This window comes from Spermophilus citellus, assembly GCF_964194105.1.
Source record: "Spermophilus citellus genome assembly, chromosome: 5".
Classification (NCBI taxonomy): domain Eukaryota; kingdom Metazoa; phylum Chordata; class Mammalia; order Rodentia; family Sciuridae; genus Spermophilus; species Spermophilus citellus.
The window spans coordinates 72,533,468-72,556,892 of NC_138186.1; the positions used below are offsets into that span (position 1 = coordinate 72,533,468).

General features: G+C 40.6%; 1 protein-coding gene and 1 pseudogene across 2 annotated transcripts in view; one reads left to right on the top strand and one right to left on the bottom strand.

The window, feature by feature from the left end:
- Positions 1-23,425, bottom strand: part of LOC308649426 (bcl-2-like protein 1) — a 51,500-nt pseudogene that overhangs the window by 19,623 nt on the left and 8,452 nt on the right. The gene's annotated exons all lie outside the window — the stretch shown is intronic.
- PRIM2 (DNA primase subunit 2) overlaps positions 1-23,425 on the top strand; it is a 321,229-nt gene that overhangs the window by 16,422 nt on the left and 281,382 nt on the right. The window contains exons 2-4 of the mRNA XM_081296592.1: positions 16,151-16,228; positions 17,507-17,590; positions 18,069-18,347. The gene's annotated coding sequence lies outside the window, so the exon portion shown is untranslated. The remainder of the gene's footprint in view (positions 1-16,150; positions 16,229-17,506; positions 17,591-18,068; positions 18,348-23,425) is intronic.

Here is a 23,425-nt window from a genome sequence, read left to right on the forward strand (position 1 = left end):
CTAACTCCAGAGATGGGAGTTCAAATCATTCCCACAGGGGTAAAGGACCTCTTCCCAAAGGAACAGTAGGCTTATTATTGGGACGCAGCTATTCTACTCTAAAAGGACTTTTGATAAGTCCTGGGGTAATTGATCCCGATTATGAAGGTGAAATAAAAATTATAGCCAGTTCTCCAAAGGGTATATCAGTAATTTCACCAGGAGATAGAATAGCACAGTTACTAATAATACCAAGCCTACATGATAAATTTTCCAGTCATGCTGTAGAAAGAGGTTCCAAGGGATTAGGCTCCACAGGTGTAGATTGGGCTATGCTTTCTTTAAATTTAGATTCTCGCCCCATGCTAAAACTAAATATTCAAGGACATGAATTTAATGGGCTACTGGATACAGGCGCAGAACTTAGCATCATCTCTCGTCAAGAATGGCCAAAACATTGGCCATTACAACAAGGCACTCAAACCCTTCGAGGCCTAGGAGTGGCGACTATTCCCGATAGAAGCGCAATGGTATTAGATTGGAAGGATCCTGAAGGATGTGAAGGAACTATACAACCATATGTATTGGATCATCTTCCCGTAAATTTATGGGGACGAGATGTCTTAGATCAATTAGGTTTGACATTAACAAATAACATCAATCAAAATGCACCCACTATTATGGCTAGACAAGGTTTTAGGAAAGGAAAAAGATTAGAAAAACAAGAACAAGGTATAGCAGCACCAATACAAATAGATCAAGGAACAGACAGACATGGGTTGGATTTTCACACAGGGCCACTGAGACAATAAAAATCACGTGGAAATCAGAAAGACCAGTATGGGTTCCTCAGTGGCCCTTGACTAAAGAAAAGATACAAGTAGCCCATGATCTGGTCAAACAACAATTAGCAGAAGGACATATACAACCTTCTGTATCTCCCCATAATACTCCCATTTTTGTCATCAAAAAGAAATCTGGTAAATGGAGATTATTGCAAGACTTAAGAGCCATTAATAATGAAATGGTCATTATGGGACCTGCTCAATTGGGGATTCCTCAATTGTCTGCTTTGCCAAAAACTTGGTATGTTTTAGTTATAGATATTAAAGATTGTTTTTTTTTTTCAATTCCAATTCATCCTGAGGATAGTCCACGTTTTGCATTTACTATCCCTGCACTAAATCGTGAAGGTCCTCATCAGAGATATGAATGGAAAGTACTCCCTCAAGGGATGGCTAACAGCCCAACTATGTGTCAAATTTATGTTAACAAAGTAATCCAGCCACTTAGAAATCAAAATCCTGAACTACAAATATTTCACTATATGGATGATGTATTATTAGCACACAAAGCTAAAAACACATTGCTAGAATGTTATGCCACACTTACAAATTTATTAAAAAATTATAATCTAGAGATAGCAATAGATAAAGTACAATTAAATTTTCCAATTAATTATTTAGGAGTTCTATTATCCTCAACCATGATCCGTCCACCAAAAATTCAAATACGAGTAGATCAACTCAAATCACTTAATGACTTTCAAAAGTTATTAGGAGACATAAATTGGATAAGGCCTTATCTAGGTATTCCAACAGGAGAATTGGGACCTTTATTTGATATCTTAAAAGGTCCATCAGATCCAAATTCACCCCGAATGTTAACGCCTGAAGCAAGAAAGGCATTAAAAATCATTGAAACATATATGGAAAATATGCATTTGGATAGAATTGATATAAGTTTGCCTTTATTATTTATTGTATTACCAACAAAAAATATTCCTACAGGAGTATTTTGGCAAGAAGGTCCATTATTATGGATACATTTATCTTATTCTCCTAACACTATTCTTACTAGGTATCCTGAGGCTGTAGGACAATTAATACTCAAAGGAATAAAAACAGCAAAGGGAGTATTTGGAATTTCTCCCAATAAAATTATTACTCCATATACTATGAATCAAATTGATGAATTAGCTAATGAGTTAAATACTTGGGCAATAATCATGTGCAAATCTAATGTTTCATTTGATAACCACTTACCATCTAATCCTTTATTGTCTTTTTGGTCATTGCATCCTGTAATTTTTCCAAAAATGACAAGAAAAACACCTATCATGAATGCTCCAAATATATTCACTGATGGGTCAAATAATGGTACAGCAGCAATAGTTACACCTGATCAAACTTTTACATTTTTAGTACCCAAACAATCAGCTCAAAAGGTAGAGCTTAATGCAGTATTACAAGCTTTTGTGATGTTTAAAGATTCTGTATTTAATTTATTTTCTGATAGTCAGTATATAGTTAATGCTATAATATCCCTTGAAGATGCTGGTAGGATTTCCCCTTCTTCTAATGTTTTCTCTTTGTTTTCCACTATACAAAGTTTAATCTGGGACAGAAAAGATCCATTCTTTATAGGACATATCAGGGCACATACGGGATTGCCTGGAGCCCTTAGTTTGGGCAATGATTTAGCAGATAAAACTACACATGACATACATATTTTCTCTACACTAGAAGAAGCTATAAATTTTCATAAAAGGTTCCATGTCAATGCTAATACTTTACAAAAGCGTTTTAAAATAACTAAGGAATAAGCTAGACAAATAATAAAACAATGTCAAAATTGTGTGACCTTTTTACCACAAGTTAATCTTGGAGTCAATCCTAGAGGATTGATACCTAACCATATTTGGCAGATGGACGTCACACATTTGCCAGAATTTGGAAAATTAAAATATTTGCATGTTACAGTTGATACTTCTTCTGGATTTTTGATGGGCTCCCTTCATGCCGGAGAAAAAACTAAAGATGTTATAGCTCATTGCTTACAAAATTTTGCCACTGTGGGCATTCCAAAACAGTTAAAAACAGATAATGCCCCTGGTTATACTTCTAGCTCTTTTAAACAATTTTGCTCATCATTTGGCATTACTCATATAACAGGAATCCCATACAATCCATAGGGACAAGGCATAGTTGAAAGAGCTCATCAAACTATTAAAAACTATTAAAAACTATTAAAAAGACGGAATTGGGAAGGGGTATATATTCCCCAAAGATAAACTTAAAATAACCCTTTTTACTCTAAACTTTTTAAATTTGGATTCATCAGGACTTAGTGCTGCAGAAAGGCATATGTGTCCAAAAAATGTACATAAGCCCAAGGTACTTTGGAAAGATATTCTAACAGGACAATGGAAAGGTCCTGACCCAGTAATTGTCTGGAGTCGGGGGTCTGTTTGTGTGTTTCCACAGGAAGAACAGCAGCCGATTTGGATTCCGGAGAGATTAACTAAAGTCCTGACCCAGTGATTGTCTGGAGTCGGGTCCTATTTGTGTATTTCCACAGGGAAAACAGCAGCCGATTTGGATTCCAGAGAGATTAACTAAAGCAATTTCTACAGACCAAAAAGAAGATGATTTGGCTCAAATCCATAACAGCTGATATCCAAAACTCCAATTTAGCTATCCTTACATCTGCGACAGAACCAGGATGCTTTTTTCAATATCTATTTTATTATTGCCTTTTCCCATATCATAAAGTTCTATTTTGGTTTTTGAGCTCATACAGACCTAAGTTAATGTTTTGCTGATCAGTTCTATTTTTCTTTTTTTTGACTATAGAGTTTTTAAACATTGCAATGGAGATTTCACCTGTAAAAAGTTATAAGGCCTTTACTATTATGTTATGTGTTGTATGTATTATATTATGTGTGCACACTTGTGTTTTGTGTTATATGTTTGAATGTATGTATGTCCATATATCATATTTGATGAGCGCTCATGAAAAAATGGATCCAAATATTTTTTTTTATTCACGTGATTTAAATGGTTTAATTTAAATTGGGTAAATAACTGTTAAGAATTGTTTTAATATGTAAACAAAAAAGAAGGTTAACAGATCTGTTTGTTTACTTTCACCTTTCCTTTTCATTATATTTAATAATCCTCTTCAAGATAATGTAAATTGTTAAGAAAATTGTTTTCTCTTCAAGATAATGTAAATTGTTAAGAAAATTGTTTTCTTTTAGTGCCTTCTGGAATGTTACATAATTTTTTCTTTAGCCATTATTGCCAGAATTCCTATCTTCATCCCAGTGCCGGTGAAGACAAAGATAAAACTAATCTACAGTTTCTGCAATAGCCATCACTGAACTGCTTGCAGAACTTGCCTAAACTATGTGTCACTTGTATGCATTGTGAACTCACTTGTATGCATTGTGAACTATCTGTTGGTGCAGCGACTTGTGGTAGTGTTGGAGTATTTATACTGATGATGTCATCGGTTGTACAATTTTTCCAACAAGAGCCGTCAATTGGCGTGGTGTATCTTCCTCCTTTCTGCTTGTCATGACAAAGACCTCTCCACAGGTGTGGCTGTATACTGGACCGGTAGTCAATGACGGGTAAGATCCAATTACAATGGTACCAACCTAAGACAGGAGGCTGACGCCCTGAGGTCAGCTCATCTGAAGACGGGTAAGGACCATATGTAGTATTGGACAACCTAAGGCAGGCACGGTCCCCAAGCCACATGCTTGTTGTTTAAACAGAGAGGGGGAGATGTTGAGAGCCACAGCCAAAGGGGCCCCAGCAAACTTCCAGCTGCCAGCAACCAGCTGCCAGCTGATGATTGGCTCACAGCGGCCCCAGCAACATCTAGCTGATTGGCTCCTCTGCGGTGATGTTCATTGGGCTGTTTCCCTGCCCTTCAGATTGCCAGCTGATGATTGGCTCACAGCAGCCCCAGCAACATCTAGCTGATTGGCTCCTCCATGGAGCTGCTCATTGGGGGACTTCTTTGGCTCCGCCCATGCAACCCAGCCAATCGGCCTCAAGAACAGGAGGATTGTGGGAGGTGGTGAGGGTTGTGTGGGGGTGAGAGGCTTGTGGGAAGCCGGTGGTGGCAGTTGGGCTCTGAGGGGTTTTCCCTGAGGAGCTGTTTTGTTTGGCGTTTGTAGTTCTAAAAATAAAGTTAGGAGATAGAGATGGCGGCCAAGGGAGTACAGCACACCAGTACGCTGCGCCACTGTGTGGGAGAAACACGAGGTGAAATGGCTGAAGGCTACCTTGGTGGGAATCCCCAGTGAAATTGAAGTGCTCCAGAATCTAGAGGTCAAAATTCCAGCGCGCGGGATTCGGCTGCAGGGGCTTGGTAGCGGGCGATTTTTCCACACGGAGCGAAGCAGTACTTGGTCGGCGGACCGCCCCGTGGATGGAGTCTGGGACGCGCCCGAGTTAATTAGCCGCGAGTTACCAGAGAGGGATTACAGCGAAGCGGATTCTGCAGGCTCCTGCCAGTGGCACACTAGCCGCGCTGAGTGCTGAATTCCAGCTTTGAAATACAGGAGAGAATCGGTCCAGTTCGTTTCCCGACACCGGTCGGAACACGCAGGAGAACTGCAGCCGCCATCATGGAGAGCTGACGCAATCATCCCTGCTTTCTACTGATCTCAGCTCATTCAACTACAGAACAGGTGATTCCAGGCTGGTATTTGCCTGCGTCGCGCAGACAGATCGCTCAGGCTCGGGATTGGAAACTCTGAGGAGAATACTCTTCAGGCCTCACCCCTGGCAAGGCGGGCGCCGGGCTTTGAGCGGCCAGATTCTAGTTCCCCGGGTTGCTTTGGCCCAGGGCGGGAGATCCTTCTTGGCCCGGGGCTACGGAACCCGCGGCGACTGTGTCTTTGACCCTGCCCCTGTCTGAGCACACACTGAGCTGGGAGAGGTTGGAGCTGCCAGGTCCGGGCGGGGGCCGCCTGGGCCTGAGGTTGGGGTACCTCTGTGGACCCTGCTCCGAGCAGAGTGTGGCAGGGATCGGAGAGGCTGGGTTCTGGCCCTCGTGGCTGCTTGAGCCCAGGGCCGCGGAGCCTGTGGGGACCGCGAGCTGAGGCCACCCACAAGTGAAACTTGCGACGAGGGGCAGCGGGACTCTGTCTCCTGGAACAGTTTTGACCCGGAGCTGGAGAGCCCGCGGGAAGTGCGTCTTAGACTCTGCTCCAAGGGGAGCGTACACCGAGCAGGGAGAGTTTGGTGCGGCCAGGCTTGGACACCTAGCAGGGAGAGTCTGGTGCGTCCAGGCTTGGGCTCCCGGGGCGGCTCTGGCCTGGGTTTGGGGAACCCGCAGCGGTTGCCCTGAGGAGCCTGCTCCTAGCAGAAAGTGGCGGGGATCGGAGAGACTGGCTCCTGGCTCCCGAAGCGGCTCTGGCTCAGGGTTGGGGATCCTACAGGGACTGCTTCTTGGTCCGGGTCCTGCTGGGTACTGCGGGGGCCTGGAGGGCAGAGTGGAGCTGCCTCCTGTGCCCAGAGCAGGCTAAGGGTCCCGCCGGTGTGGTATCGCGACACCCCAACTGCAGCTGTGGCCGAGGAGAGTAGCCGCCCACGCCTGGAACAGGACCAGCGACCCGACGGCAGGGTAGCCAAGTCAATCCACTTGGAGTAGAGGCCGTGAAGAGCTGCCGTCTGACCCTGCAAGGTAGGCAGTCCTGCGTCCCACTGGCAGGACAGGCTCGGCAGCCGGCCAGTGTAGTGGACGAGTAGCATCGAGGCAGTCACGTCACACTGGTTGGAGTGGGGGTTGAACAGAGCCGCCGCCAGCATCCGGAAGGAGCCCAGAGACCCGTTGGAGAGGCAGTTAGGTACCCCCACTGGGAGTGGGGGTTGAGCAGAACTGCAGCCCAGGCCCGCAGGGTGGGCAGATCTGAGACCCACCGGTGGAACAGGCTTGGAGGCCGACCAGCGTGGTAGACACGTCACATCAATTGGAGTAGGGGTGGAGAAGAGCTGCTGCCCACGTCCGGATCAGGACCAACGATCCGAGGACGTGGCAGGAACGTCACCACAATTGGAGTGGGGGCAGAGTAGAGCAGCCACCCGTGCCCGCGGGGCGGGCAGACCTATGACCAACCAGCGTAGTATATAGATCACCCTGATTAGAGGAGGATCACAGCCACTACCGGCCCTACAAGAGAGATATCCTAAATATACAAGAGCAACAAAAATAAACAGGGGGAAAATTTTCAAAAACACAACGGTTTCACGAAGCAGAAAGAAACGCAAGCAACATGAAAAGACAAGGAAAGAAAGGACCACAAGCAATGCAGGTCAACTCAACCCTAGAAGAGGTAATAGCTGCAACAGACGGAATGTCAGATAAAGAGTTCAGGATATACATGCTTCAGATGATCTGGACTCTCAAGGAAGACATGAGACAGCAAAACCAGAAAATGAAAGATCACATTGACAAGGAACTACAGAAACAAATCCAGGAAGTAAAAGATCAATTTCACAGGGAGCTAGAAGTAATAAAGAACAAACAAATAGAAATCCTAGAAATGCAGGAAGCAATAAACCAACTTAAAACCTCAATTGACAATACTACCAGCAGAATAGATCACTTAGAAGATAGAACATCAGACAATGAAGACAAAGTATTTCAACTTGAGAAGAACATAGACAGTTCAGCAAGACTGCTAAGAAACCATGAGCAGAACATCCAAGAGATATGGGATAACATTAAAAGGCCAAACTTAAGAGTCATTGGGATACAGGAGGGCACAGAGCTCCAAACCAGAGGAATGAACAATCTATTCAATGAAATAATACGAGAAAACTTCCCAGACTTGAAGAATGAAACAGAATCCCATATCCTAGAAGCCTACAGGACGCCAAAAGTGCAAAATCATAAGAGATCCACACCTACACACATTATAATGAAGACGCCCAACATACAGAATAAGGAGAGAATTTTAAAAGCTACAAGAGAAAGAAAGCAGATTACATTTAAGGGCAAACCAATCAGAATAACAGCTGATCTCTCAACACAGACTCTGAAAGCTAGAAGATCCTGGAATAACATATTTCAAACACTGAAAGAAAATGGGCTCCAACCAAGAATCGTGTATCCGGCGAAATTAAGCTTCAGGATGGAAGATGAAATTAAAACCTTTCACGATAAACAAAAGTTAAAAGAATTCGCAGCTAGAAAACCATCTCTTCAAAAAATCCTTGGCAAAACATTACAGGAAGAGGAAACTGAAAATAACATTGAAAACCATCAGTGGGAGATAGGACAGTAAAGGGGGGAAAGTAACCAAAGAGGAAAACTAATCAGGTTTAGTAACATAAATAAACAAATATGACTGGAGGAACAAACCTAATCTCAATAATAACCCTAAATGTTAATGGCTTAAACTCACCAATTAAGAGACACAGGCTAGTCGAATGGATCACAAAACAAGATCCAACAATATGTTGCCTACAGGAGACGCATTTGATAGGAAAAGATATACATAGACTGAAGGTGAAAGGCTGGGAAAAATCATTCCACTCATATGGACTGCGGAAACAAGCAGGAGTGTCCATACTCATATCAAACAAAATAGATTTCAAGCCAAAATTAATCAAAAAGGATAAAGAGGGACATTGCATACTGCTCAAGGGAACCATACACCAACAAGACATAACAATCATAAATATATATGCCCCAAACAATGGTGCACCTACGTTCATCAAGCAAACTCTTCTTAAGTACAAGAGTCTAATAGACCACCATACAATAATCATGGGAGACTTCAACACACCTCTCTCACCACTGGACAGATCTTCCAAACAAAAGTTAAATAAGGAAACTATAGAACTCAACAACACAATTAACAACCTAGACTTAATTGACATATATAGAATATACCACCCAACATCAAGTAGTTACACATTTTTCTCAGCAGCACATGGATCCTTCACAAAAATAGATCATATATTATGTCACAGGGCAACTCTTAGACAATATAAAGGAGTAGAAATAATACCATGCATCCTATCTGATCATAATGGAATGAAACTGAAAATCAACGATAAAAGAAGGAAGGAAAAATCATGCACCACGTGGAGAATGAACAATAGGTTACTGAATGACCAATGGGTCATAGAAGACATCAAGGAGGAAATTAAAAAATTCTTAGAGATAAATGAAAACACTGACACAACATATCGGAATCTATGGGACACATTGAAAGCAGTTTTAAGAGGAAAATTCATTGCTTGGAGTTCATTCCTTAAAAAAAGAAAAAACCAACAAATAAATGATCTCATACTTCATCTCAAAATCCTAGAAAAAGAAGAGCAAAATAACAGCAAAAGAAGTAGAAGGCAAGAAATAATTAAAATCAGAGCTGAAATTAATGAAATTGAAACAAAAGAAACAATTGAAAAAATTGACAAAACCAAAAGTTGGTTCTTTGAAAAAATAAATAAAATTGACAGACCCTTAGCCATGCTAACGAAGAGAAGAAGAGAGAGAATTACTAGCATAAGGGATGAAAAAGGCAATATCACAACAGACACTTCAGAAATACAGAAGATAATCAGAAATTACTTTGAATCCTTATACTCCAATAAAATAGAAGATAGTGAAGGCATCGATAAATTTCTTAAGTCATATGATCTGCCCAGATTGAGTCAGGAAGATATAGACAACCTAAACAGACCAATAACAATAGAGGAAATAGAAGAAACCATCAAAAGACTACCAACTAAGAAAAGCCCAGGACCGGATGGGTATACAGCAGAATTTTACAAAACCTTTAAAGAGGAACTAACACCAATACTTTTCAAGTTATTTCAGGAAATAGAAAAAGAGGGAGAACTTCCAAATACATTCTACGAGGCCAACATCACCCTGATTCCTAAACCAGACAAAGACACTTCAAAGAAAGAAAACTACAGACCAATATCTCTAATGAACCTAGATGCAAAAATCCTCAATAAAATTCTGGCGAATCGGATTCAAAAACATATCAAAAAAAATTATACACCATGATCAAGTAGGATTCATCCCTGGGATGCAAGGCTGGTTCAATATACGGAAATCAATAAATGTTATTCACCACATCAATAGACTTAAAAATAAGAACCATATGATCATCTCGATAGATGCAGAAAAGGCATTCGACAAAGTACAGCATCCCTTTATGTTCAAAACTCTAGAAAAATTAGGGATAACAGGATCATTCCTCAACATTGTTAAAGCAATCTATGATAAGCCACAGGCCAGCATCATCCTAAATGGAGAAAAATTGAAGGCATTCCCTCTAAGATCTGGTACAAGACAGGGATGCCCTCTCTCACCACTTCTGTTCAACATAGTCCTCGAAATACTGGCCAGAGCAATTAGACAGACGAAAGAAATTAAAGGCATAAAAATAGGAAAAGAAGAACTTAAATTATCACTATTTGCAGACGATATGATTCTATACCTAACAGACCCAAAAGGGTCTACAAAGAAACTATTAGAGTTAATAAATGAATTCAGCAAAGTGGCGGGATATAAAATCAACACGCATAAATCAAATGCATTCCTGTATATCAGCGACAAATCCTCTGAAACAGAAATGAGGACAACTACTCCATTCACAATATCCCCCCAAAAAATAAAATACCTGGGAATCAATCTAACAAAAGAGGTGAAAGACCTATACAATGAAAACTACAGAACCCTAAAAAGAGACATAGAAGAAGACCTCAGAAGTTGGAAAAATATACCCTGTTCATGGATAGGCAGAACTAACATCATCAAAATGGCGATATTACCAAAAGTTCTCTATAAGTTCAATGCTATCCCAATCAAAATCCCAACAGCATTTCTTGTAGAAATAGATAAAACAATCAGGAAATTTATATGGAATAATAAAAGACCCAGAATAGCAAAAACAATGCTAAGCAGGAAGTGTGAATCAGGCGGTATAGCGATACCAGACTTCAAACTATACTACAGAGCAATAGTAACAAAAACAGCATGGTACTGGTACCAAAACAGGCGAGCGGACCAATGGTACAGAATAGAACACACAGTAACCAATCCGCAAAACTACAACTATCTTATATTTGATAAAGGGGCTAAAAGCATGCAATGGAGGAAGGATAGCATCTTCAACAAATGGTGCTGGGAAAATTGGAAATCCATTTGCATCAAAATGAAACTGAATCCCTTTCTCTCGCCATGCACAAAAGTTAACTCAAAATGGATCAAGGAGCTCGATATTAAATCAGAGACACGGCGTCTGATAGAAGAAAAAGTCGGCTATGATCTACATACTGTGGGGTCAGGCCCCAAATTCCTCAATAGGACACCCATAGCGCAAGAGTTAACAACCAGAATCAACAAATGGGACTTACTCAAACTAAGAAGTTTTCTCTCAACAAAAGAAACAATAAGAGAGATAAACAGGGAGCCTACATCCTGGGAACAAATCTTTACCCCACACACTTCAGATAGAGCCCTAATATCCAGAGTATACATAGAACTCAAAAAATTAGATAATAAGATAACAAATAACCCAATCAACAAATGGGCCAAGGACCTGAACAGACACTTCTCAGAGGAGGACATACAATCAATCAATAAGTACATGAAAAAATGCTCAACATCACTAGCAGTCAGAGAAATGCAAATCAAAACCACCCTAAGATACCATCTCACTCCAGTAAGATTGGCAGCCATTAAAAAATCCAACAACAACAAGTGCTGGCGAGGATGTGGGGAAATGGGTACACTTGTTCATTGTTGGTGGGACTGCAAAATGGTGCAGCCAATTTGGAAAGCAGTATGGACATTTCTTGGAAAGTTGGGAATGGAACCACCATTTGACCCAGCTATTCCCCTCCTCGGTCTATTCCCTAAAGACCTAACAAGAGCATGCTACAGGGACACTGCTATATCGATGGTCATAGCAGCACAATTCACGATAGCAAGACTGTGGAACCAACCTAGAAGCCCTTCAATAGATGAATGGATTAAAAAAATGTGGCATTTATACACAATGGAGTATTACTCTGCAATAAGAAATGACAAAATCATAGAATTTGGAGGGAAATGGATGGCATTAGAGCAGATTATGCTAAGTGAAGCTAGCCAATCCTTAAAAAACAAATGTCAAATGTCTTCTTTGATATAAGGGGAGTAACCAAGGACAGGGTAGAGACGAAGAGCTTGAGGAAGATTAACATTAAACAGGGATGATAGGCGGGAGGGAAAGTGAGAGTTAAGGGAAATTGCATGGAACTGGAAGGTGAGCCTCAGGGTTACACACAATTACATATAAGAGGAAAGGAGGAGTAGGAGGAAAATTATATAAGTGGAAGAAACGATTTATAGTAGAGGGGATGGAGAGAGAGTAGGGAAGGGGAGGGGAGGGGAGGGGTGAGGGGACAGTGGAGAATGGGATAGACAGCAGAATACATCAGTCACTAGAAAGGCAATTTGTAAATCAATGGAAATGTAACTGATGTGACACAGCAATCTGTATACGGGGTAAAAATGGGAGTTCATAACCCACTTGAATCAATCTGTGAAATATGGTATGTTAAGAACTATGTAATGTTATGAACAACCAACAATAAAATAATTAAAAAAAAAATAAAATAAAGTTAGTTTCTTTTGACAAGTGGCTCCTGAATTGTGCCCAGCCAGACTGCGGCAGTATTACTCTTGTATAGTTGCAAAGTCTCCTGCGCAGGCGCGGGCAGGGGCTCTGCGCCTCCTCAAATTGGGGCACTGTGCCTACCACATTGGCAGGCCGCTGGGCCTGTTCTGCTGGTTGGTAGCAGGTGCGCCTACCTTGCAGGCACGTGGGGCGGCTCTGCCACTCCCAGGTTGCTGGGCCTGACCTGCTGGTGGGTTGCAGATCCGGCTACCTTGCAGGCATGGGGGGAGGGCGCACACCTATTTGTATTTAGACAGTTACGCGAAATGGAGGATGTAATGCTTGGGATGAAAGTTGGCGGGGAAGGGGAAGGTAGGTGCTCTTGAAAAGAAAGAAGGAGAGGGAGATAGATAGCATAGAGGAGAATGGAAAGAGCAGTAAAACTTGGAAGGGGAGAGAGAGAGGGAAAAGAGAGAGAAAAAATTAAAATGAAATAGGAAATAAAATTAGGTCTTAGAGATCCATTTTCTTCTCTTCCTGTAGGCAAAGCTGTGCCCTCCGGGCTGAGTTTTGCCCTCAATGTGTCAACAGCAATCCCTGTAAGGCGGTTCCTGGGAGTCTCTCAATCCTGTTGGACCAGAGCCGTTTCACTTCTACGGCCCCTCCTCCCCTTCCTCCTGCCAGCCAGCCAGGTCCTGCTCACTGGAGGCAGTTCCCCAAGGATTTGGTTACACTTTCAGCCCCACCGAGTGCTCTATTTCCCTAACTACTGAGCACTCTTGCTGTCATTCATCTAAGCCCCAGTGCTGTGGAGCTGTGGTCTGGGAGTCAATTGTTTAATTTTTCCGGACCCCTTTGGTGGGCACACCTTCGGAATCTGGCAGCTAAGACCATTGGTGTCACTGCTGGTGGTAATAGGAGTTGGGGGTCGAGGATCCCCTCTACTTCCCTCAGCCCCTACAGTCACAACCACACTGCTGGCGGTAGGAGGAGTTGGGGGTCTGGAGTGTCCTCTGTTTCCCTCCGCCTCTACCGTCTCAGTTCGCGGTTGGGGGATTTGGGGTTCTGGAGTCTTCTCTGCTTCCCTCTGCCCCTACAGTCACGCCCTCGTCATTGGCAGTAGGGGGAGTCCTTTGGCCCTTACGGTCACGCCCACGGAGAGATTTTGAAGTTTCCCGGTTGTTTGTATCTGGTGTGGGTGGGAGTCACACACCTGCTAAAGTAGATTCCGCTGGGAAGGAATGTCTTTGGCCGAACTTTGGTGACTTCCCCTCTCTGCTATGGCAGGCCCCTGGCTCCTTGCCGGAATGTCCGAAGGGAGGGGTGGAACTGGCTTGTCTCTGGTCTGACACAATCTCTGGTTTTAGTTCCCAGTTCGCTATTTCGTAAAGGGTTGGTTAGATTTCCTTCACGCTGTCTGGGGGGAGGGGAGCCGTTCGCCGGGTGGGCGGGGCTGTTAGTAGTGCTGGGAGGGCACGGGCTGTCTGCTGGGCCAGGAGGGGACACTTCTCGCTGCGCTGGGCCGCCGGGGGCTGCCTGTAGAGCTGGGCAGCTGCGGCCGCGTGGCTAAGATCCGGGCGGGCAGGGTGGCCGTTCACTGAGCAACAGCGGGGCCTCCCGGGACGGCGGGATGGCGGGTTCCGTCTGCGGGTTCGGGCAGGCCGCGCCGCTCGGGGCCGCCGGCCGCTTTCTGAAGCGGCTGGTGGCCGTGGGATTGTACCTCTGCACCCGCCGGGGGCCCGCCTGTAGAGATGGGCAGCTGCAGCCGTGTGGCTACGAGCCTGGCAGGCGTGGTGGCCGTTCGCAGAGTGAGAGCAGGGCCTCCCTGGGACGGCGGGTTGGCGGGCTGCGCCGCTCTGGGCCGCTGGCCGCTTGCAGAAGCGGCTGGTGGCTGCGGTACTGGACCTCCGCGCCCGCATGGCCGGCCAGGATCCACTTGTCTGGGACAAACTGACACTTCTAATAAACCTACCAATTCCCGGCAGGTCCCCTCTTAACGGAATTTTGCTAGAAGTTCCTCAGTAGGTAGACTGCCGCTGTTCCAATGGGTCTTTCTGATCCCGTTAATGTGGAGACATTGGAATCGCTGCTTCCTCACCGGCGGCCATGTTGGATCCACCTCTAGCAACAGAATTTGGGAATTCTTATCTTAGACTAAAATGTGCAAAGTGCTAACTTCCTGAACTCCTCATATCCCATGTTGCCTTCTCCTCTAGTCTACTATATACTTGGCATCCAATAATTTTTTTTTTGTTAAATGAGTCAGTGAATGCATGGTAAACACATGTTTCTTTTTGAGCCCAATGAAGAATTGAGCCTGATTCTTTTATAGTTACTTAAAGCATGGTGGTATGGGAGGCAGAACATGAGCCAGGTTACTGTTATATTTGGGTACAGAGAGGAGAGCCAAGAATCTATTTTTCATCTCCCTTCTCCCATATTCTCTGCATACTATATACTGATTGTATGTAAGCCAAGGGTATTTTTAAAGTAACAGAAACTTGCTGGTCCTCAGGTCCAGAGGGTTTTAGTTTATTCTGCAGGCAGCAAAGGTAGTGGTACAACATGTGGTCTCTTTCAAGCACTACTTGACAAATCCACAGAAGGGTTGATGTCCTTCCTCTGTTGAGGCTCAGGAGGGATGGAGTTGTAGCAGACACTCTTTGCCACACACATACACTTTGTATCACCTTGTTCATCTTTATATGAAATCCTTTGCTGAAGGGTTGGGATAATTTCAAAAAGAACTTACCACAGAAGGAGGGGTACAAGAGTTAAGTTTTAGTGGAATTGGACTTTCCCTGTATCAGACACCTCCACCTGGGACTTGGTTTTCAGCCTCTCCATCCTCACAAGCTTCAAGTATGTAGGTCCAGCAACTGTACGACCTGGATTAGAATAATGCTCTTGAGCTCAGCTCTGGTGGGCAAGGTGGGAGTGCATAGGAATGTGTACTTGCTGTTCATTGCTCTGTGTGTGTGTGTGTGTGTGTGTGTGTGTGTGTGTGTGTGTGAATGTATGGGTGTCTGTGTGTTGGGGATCTGAGGACTTTGTAGTGCGTGCCGATCCCTTGAATGTGGGTTTATGTCTTCAAGTTTGAGTGCAGTCTTCCTATAGTAAGACTAATGAAGCAGTTTTTTTTTTTATTAGCTGGCTTAATAAATCAGCACATTTTTCAAAAACAGACATTAATTTTTCTTGGATAAGTCTTAGTGAAAACTGGAATTGCTATTTGCCCTACTAACATAGTTCTGATTCTGCCTTTAGAAACAATGGTCCTCATCATTATACTGAAATGCCTTTGTTTCTTTCCACCTTTGCCCCTTGGGAAAACAGTAGCACCAAAGAAGACCTTTCACCACTGTTCTCTGCCTCCTCCTGCCCCAGACACCAATCTTTACAAAAGTATCTAGAGTCGAAGTCTTTCCCTTTTACTAAAAGGGGATAGGGAGGGCTGCCAGTTGAATCTTCCAGGCGTGGCAGTATTAAGAATGGGAGAAATTGTCTAGTCTAGAAATAGTTCTCACCTCCTTCCTGGTTTGCAATGATTTGTCTTAAAAATAAAGTGGGGAAAGCCTGTCAATCACAATCTGATTTCTAAACATAGGCAGTACTACCAGGAGTTTAAGCAAAACCTTTTTTTTTTTAATGGATTATTGATGATATAAATGTTGAAATTAAGACAACTGAGATGCAATTAGGATTGATTTTCTTTGCTTTCTCCATGGTGCCCCACATCAGGATAGACACTCCAGAAGACATTCCCAGCACTGGCTTGGAGGTTGAAGCTAAGACAGAACTTTCAGTCTCTCTCCTAAGGTTACCAGATTCTTGCTTCTAAATATGAACTGTCTTTACTTCCAAATTTGAGCCACCAAATATGAAACATTGCCTCACCTGGCAATGTTGAGAATATAAAATGCTTTAGGGAAAACATACTTTAAATATGAATATTTACTAAATAGTTTAGTTATTCATTTGGTTTTTATGGGCAGAGTTACAATTGAATATATATAAATGTTGAACTATATACATACATACATACATACATACATACATACATACATACATACATATTCATTCCAGGTTATTTAACTTTTCAATTTTTAAGTGCTCCACTTAAGTACATACTTATTGACTAGCAAATATTTTGGCTTTTCGATATATATTTCATTGATTTCAAAATAGCTGTTGAATTTTAAATAGTACATTAAAATTATGTCCAACAGAGATATGAAAATTGTTGCTTTGTTATTCACATAAAAATAAGAGATGAATATATGAAATGTCCTAGCAATGAAAGTACTATCTTTATCTCTCAAAGGTACAACTACTAAAACATATTTTTCCTTCTTAATATTTTGTAGCTCCATTAGGGCTAGTGGAAGTTCTAAACAACCTTGAGCAATTTGGAACAGTTCTTTTAAATAACACTGTTTATCTTTCATAAAATAAACACTCCAAAAGGTCTACTATTTCTATCCTTCAGTCAATGCATTCTGGAAAGAACTATGTCATGAAATCCATTATCTCTAATTTCAGAAAGTAAGCATTGATATTTTAAAAGAAGATGTTTTTCTAAAATTTCTAAAATTCATCGAAAACATTTTAAATTAATACATAGCATTTATCATGTGAGTAGCATTATAAATCGAAAGATTTACTGTTAATCTATTTTATGATTAAACTAGTAATTCTCAAGCTCATGTTTTATAAACACGCCCTTGAGAGAAAGAAAATTACTGAGGATATCCGGAATTGATATATATCACTTTTATGTCATTGAAGTTATTATGATAGTTTATATATTCTTATGGTTAAAATACGCACATAGAAACATGTATATTTGCATTAAACACAAACAAAATTATAAAAGTAGTATGATTAAAATTAGTAATGCTATGCTAAAATTGAAGGGCATATGTTGAGGTTAATTGTTAGAAAAATTTAGTCATCTTTTTATTTCCTTTAAAAAATTTTTGAGCATAGTAGATTATCATCTGAATCATTGTTATTTCTATAGATGGTTTTATTTATTTAGATTTTTAAAATGACTACTATTGGCAGGCTAATCTTTAAAAAAAAAATTTTTTTTAGTTGTAGTTGGACACAATACCTTTATTCCGTTCGTTTATTTTTATGTGGTGCTGAGGATCCAACCCAGGGGCCAGTGAATGCAAGGTGAGCGCTCTACCACCGAGCCACAATCCCAGCCCCCGTGGCAGGCTAATCATTTTAATTGTTCATCCCCACCCCCTAACCTCCCAAAGAGTGAAAATCTAACTGAAAAACCCTCACTGTATGTTTACTTTTACACACACTGCTTGTATGCTAGGGCAAGTTGGTAGATCAGAAGACATAATCAAAGCAACACTTCTAGTTGTGATACCAGTTGAGCACTGGCTGGATAGGCTGGGCAGGTTCCTGTGGAAACTCCTGTCCTACCACAACTCTCTATTCCAACTACTGTGAAATCTTAGTTTACTAGCAAAATAAATTAGTATCTGTCATATTTAACTCCAATAAAACTTTTTCATGTACAAGTTCTCCTGGATGTACTCAATTAAATAGTGATTAATTTTTCTACACAGTCGTCTTTTCACAATATCAAACCAAATCTTTATTTACTAAATATCTTTCTCTGTTTCTTTTCTTGCAGTGCTGGAGGTTGAACCAGGGCCACGCATGCTAAGCAAGCACTCTCCACTGAGCTAAACCTCTGGTTCTACTTATTAAATACCTTAAGAAACTAAAGGCTTATTCATGAGAATATCTCATAATTACAAATTGTGACTGCAAGAGGAAAATCAAATTTCATCTTTTTAACTGTTGGAGGAAATTTTGAATTGAGAATTGTATTTTCCAAATCCAAATTGGTGATGGTAGTGAAGGGTGATGGTTGACATTTTTAACTTTACAATCTACAAATTTAAAACAGGTGAAGATAATATTCTAGACAAACTTATCAATACATTGCAAGACAAATCATATCATTTCAGATGATCACATGACACTAATAGGTGTCACATGACATGGCTTGCACTGAAGCCATATGGAATTGTTTGGAAACAAGTTTCTTTCTTTCTTTGTTTTTTAATTGCTTTTATTTTTTAAATACACGACAGCAGAATGCATCACAATTCTTATTACACATATAGAACACCATTTTTCATATCTCTGTTTGTATATAAAATATGCTCACACCAATTCATGTCTTCATACACGTAAAGCTGCTTTTTCCTTTTTTTTTGATAGAATGCTAGAATTCAATCTATATTAAGAAAAATCTGGATTACAGAGGTAACTTTCATCCTCTTAAATCAATAACTTATCATTATTTTTTTTGTTGGTCGTTCAAAACATTACATAGTTCTTGATATATCATATTTCACAGTTTGATTCAAGTGGGTTATGAACTTGCATTTTTACCCCGTATACAGATTGCTGAATCACATCATTTACACTTCCATTGATCTACACATTGCCATTCTAGTGTCTGTTGTATTCTGCTGCCTTTCCTATCCTCTACTATCCCCCCTCCCCTCCCCTCCCCTCTTCTCTCTCTACCCCCTCTACTGTAAATAATTTCTTCCACTTCTATTATTCTTACCTTACCCCTCACTTCCTCTTGTATGTAATTTTGTATAACCCTGAGGATCACCTTCCATTTCCATACAATTTCCCTTCTCTCTCCCTTTCCCTCCCACCTCTCATCCCTGTTTAATGTTAATCTTCTTCTCATGCTCTTCGTCCCTACTCTGTCCTTAGTTGCTCCCCTTATATCAAAGCAGACATTTGGCATTTGTTTTTTAGGGATTGGCTAGCTTCACTTAGCATAATCTGCTCTAATACCATCCATTTCCCTCCAAATTCTATGATTTTGTCATTTTTTAATGCAGAGTAATACTCCATTGTGTATAAATGCCACATTTTTTTTTATCCATTCGTCTATTGAAGGGCATCTAGGTTGGTTCCACAATCTTGCTATCTTGAATTGTGCTGCTATGAACATCGATGTAGCAGTGTCCCTGTAGCATGCTCTTATTAGGTCTTTAGGGAATAGACCGAGAAGGGGAATAGCTGGGTCAAATGGAGGTTCCATTCCCAGCTTTCCAAGAAATCTCCATACTGCTTTCCAAATTGGTTGCACCAATTTGCAGTCCCACCAACAATGAACAAGTGTACCCTTTTCCCCACGTCCTCGCCAGCAATTGTTGTTGTTTGACTTCATAATGGCTGCCAATCTTACTGGAGTGAGATGATATCTTAGGGTGGTTTTGATTTGCATTTCTCTGACTGCTAGAGATGGTGAGCAGTTTTTCATGTACTTGTTGATTGATTGTATATCCTCCTCTGAGAAGTGTCTGTTCAGGTCCTTGGCCCATTTGTTGACTGGGTTATTTGTTATCTTATTGTCTAATTTTTTGAGTTCTTTGTATATTCTGGATATTAGGGCTCTATCTGAAGTGTGAGGAGTAAAGATTTGTTCCCAGGATGTAGGATCCCTATTTACCTCTCTTATTGTTTCTTTTGCTGAGAAAAAACTTTTTAGTTTGAGTAAGTCCCATTTGTTGATTCTAGTTATTAACTCTTGCGCTATGGGTGTCCTATTGAGGAATTTGGAGCCCGACCCCACAGTATGTAGATCATAGCCTACTTTTTCTTCTATCAGACGCAGAGTCTCTGATTTGATATCAAGCTCCTTGTTCCATTTTGAGTTAACTTTCGTGCATGGCAAGAGAAAGGGATTCAGTTTCATTTTGTTGCATGTGGATTTCCAGTTTTCCCAATACCATTTGTTGAAGATGCTATCCTTCCTCCATTGCATGCTTTTAGCCCCTTTATCAAATATAAGATAGTTGTAACTTTGTGGATTAGTCTCTGTGTCCTCTATTCTATACCATTGTTCCACCCTCCTGTTTTGGTACCAGTACCATGCTGTATTTGTCACTATTGCTCTGTAATATAGTTTGAAATCTGGTATCGCTATATAGCCTGATTCACACTTACTGCTTAGAATTGCTTTTGCTATTCTAGGTCTTTTATTTTTCCATATGAATTTCATGATTGCTTTCTCTATTTCTACAAGAAATGCCATTGGGATTTTGATTGGCATTGCATTAAACCTATAGAGAACTTTTGGTAATATCGCCATTTTGATAATGTTATTTCTGCCTATCCATGAACACGGTATATTTTTCCATCTTGTAAGATCTTCTTCTACTTCTCTCTTTAGGGTTCTGTAGTTTTCATTGTATAAATCTTTCACCTCTTTTGTTAGGTTGATTCCCAAGTATTTTATTTTTTTTTGAGGATATTGTGAATGGAGTGTTTTTCCTCATTTCCGTTTCAGAAGTTTTGTCACTGATATACAGGAATGCCTTTGATTTATGCGTGTTGATTTTATATCCTGCCACTTTGCTGAATTCATTTATTAGCTCTAATAGTTTCTTTGTAGACCCTTTTGGGTCTGCTAGGTATAGAATCATGTCATCTGCAATAGTGATAATTTAAGTTCTTCTTTTCCTTTTTTTTTATGCCTTTAATATCTTTCATCTGTCTAATTGCTCTGGCCAGTGTTTCGAGAACTATATTGAATAGAAGTGGTGATAGAGGGCATCCCTGTCTTGTTCCAGATTTTAGAGGGAATGCCTTTAACTTTTGTCCATTCAGAATGATGCTAGCCTGAGGCTTAGCATAGATAGCTTTTACAATGTCAAGGTAAGTTCCTGTTATCCCTAGTTTTTCTAATGTTTTGAACATAAAGGGATGCTGTACTTTGTCGAATGCTTTCTCTGCGTCTATCGAGATGATCATATGGTTCTTATCTTTAAGTCTATTGATGTGGTGAATAACATTTATTGATTTCCGTATGTTGAACCATCCTTGCATCCCAGGGATGAATCCTACTTGATCATGGTGCACAATTTTTTTGATGTGTTTTTGTATTCGATTCGCCAGAATTTTATTGAGGATTTTTGCATCTAGGTTCATTAGAGATATTGGTCTGTAGTTTTCTTTCTTTGAGGTGTCTTTGTCTGGTTTCGGAATCAGGGTGATGTTGGCCTCATAGAATGAATTTGGAAGAGCTCCCTCTTTTTCTATTTCCTGAAATAATTTGAAAAGTATTGGTATTAATTCTTCTTTAAAGGTTTTGTAAAACTCCGCTGTATACCCATCCGGTCCTGGGCTTTTCTTGGTTGGTAGTCTTTTGATGGCTTCTTCAATTTCATCCATTGATATTGGTCTGTTCAAATTGTGTGTATCCTCCTGACTCAGTCTGGGCAAATCATATGACTTAAGAAATTTATCGATGTCTTCACTATCTTCTATTTTATTGGAATATAGGTTTTCAAAATAATTTCTAATTGTCTTCTGTATTTCTGTAGCATCTGTTGTGATATTGCCTTTTTCATCCCGTATGTTAGTAATTTGAGTTCTCTCTCTTCTTCTCTTCGTTAGCATGGCTAAAGGTCTGTCAATCTTATTTATTTTTTCGAAGAACCAACTTTTAGTTTTGTTAATTTTTTCAATAGTTTCTTTTGTTTCAATTTTATTGATTTCCGCTCTGATTTTAATTATTTCTTGCCTTCTGCTACATTTGCTGTTGTTTTGCTCTTCCTTTTCTAGGGCTTTTAGATGAAGTGTGAGCTCGTTTATTTGGTGGTTTTTTTTCTTTTTTTGAGGAATGACCACCAGGCGATGAATTTTCCTCTTAAAGCTGCTTTCATTGTGTCCCATAGATTCCGATATGTTGTGTCTGTATTTTCATTTATCTCTAAGAATTTTTTGATTTCCTCCTTTATGTCTTGTGTAACCCATTGATCATTCAGTAACATATTGTTCATTTTCCATGTGATGTAGGATTTTTCCTTCCTTCTTTTATCATTGATTTCCAGTTTCATTCCATTATGATCAGATAAAATGCATGGTATTATCTCCACCCCTTTATATTTACTGAGGGTTGCCCTATGGCATAATATGTGGTCTATTTTTGAGAAGGATCCATGTGCTGCTGAGAAAAAAGTGTATCCATTTGATGATGGTTGATATATTCTATATATGTCAGTTAAGTCTAGGTTATTGATTGTGATATTGAGTTCTATAGTTTCTTTATTCAACTTTTGTTTGGAGGATCTGTCCAATGGTGAGAGAGGTGTGTTGAAGTCACCCATAATTATTGTGTTGTGGTCTATTTGATTCTTGAACTTGAGGAGAATTTGTTTTATGAATGTCGCAGCACCATTATTTGGTGCATAAATATTGATAATTGTTATGTCTTGTTGGTGAATGGTTCCTTTTAACAGTATATAATGTCCTTCTTTATCCCTTTTGATTAACTTAGTCTTGAAGTCGATTTTATTCGATATGGGGATGGCCACCCCTGCTTGCTTACGAGGTCGGTGTGCGTGGTATATTTTTTCCCATCCTTTCACCTTCAGCCTGTGTATGTCTTTTCCAATCAGATGTGTCTCCTGGAGGCAGCATATTGTTGGATTTGTTTTTTAATCCATGATACCAGCCTATGTCACTTTATTGGAGAGTTTAAGCCATTAACATTCAGAGTTACTATTGATATATGGTTTGTACTTCCATCCATGTTTGATTATTTATCCTTTTTTTTTAAATTTAGTTTGTTTCTCCATGATTATCTTTCCCCTCGCCCTCTGTCTTTACTGAGGCACTTCCCACTGATGGTTTTGGTTATTGTTTTTCATTTCCTCCTCGTGTAGTGTTTTGCTTAAAATGCTTTGCAATGCTGGTTTTCTGGCTGCAAATTCTTTTAACTTTTGTTTATCATGAAAGATTTTTATTTCGTTGTCATACCTGAAGCTTAATTTTGCTGGATACAGAATTCTTGGTTGGCATCCATTGTCTTTCAGTGTTTGAAATACATTGTTCCATGACCTTCTTGCTTTCAGTGTCTGTGATGAAAAATCCGTTGTTAACCTTATTGGTTTACCCCTGAGTGTAATCTGTCTCCTTTCTCTTGTAGCTTTTAATATTTTCTCTTTG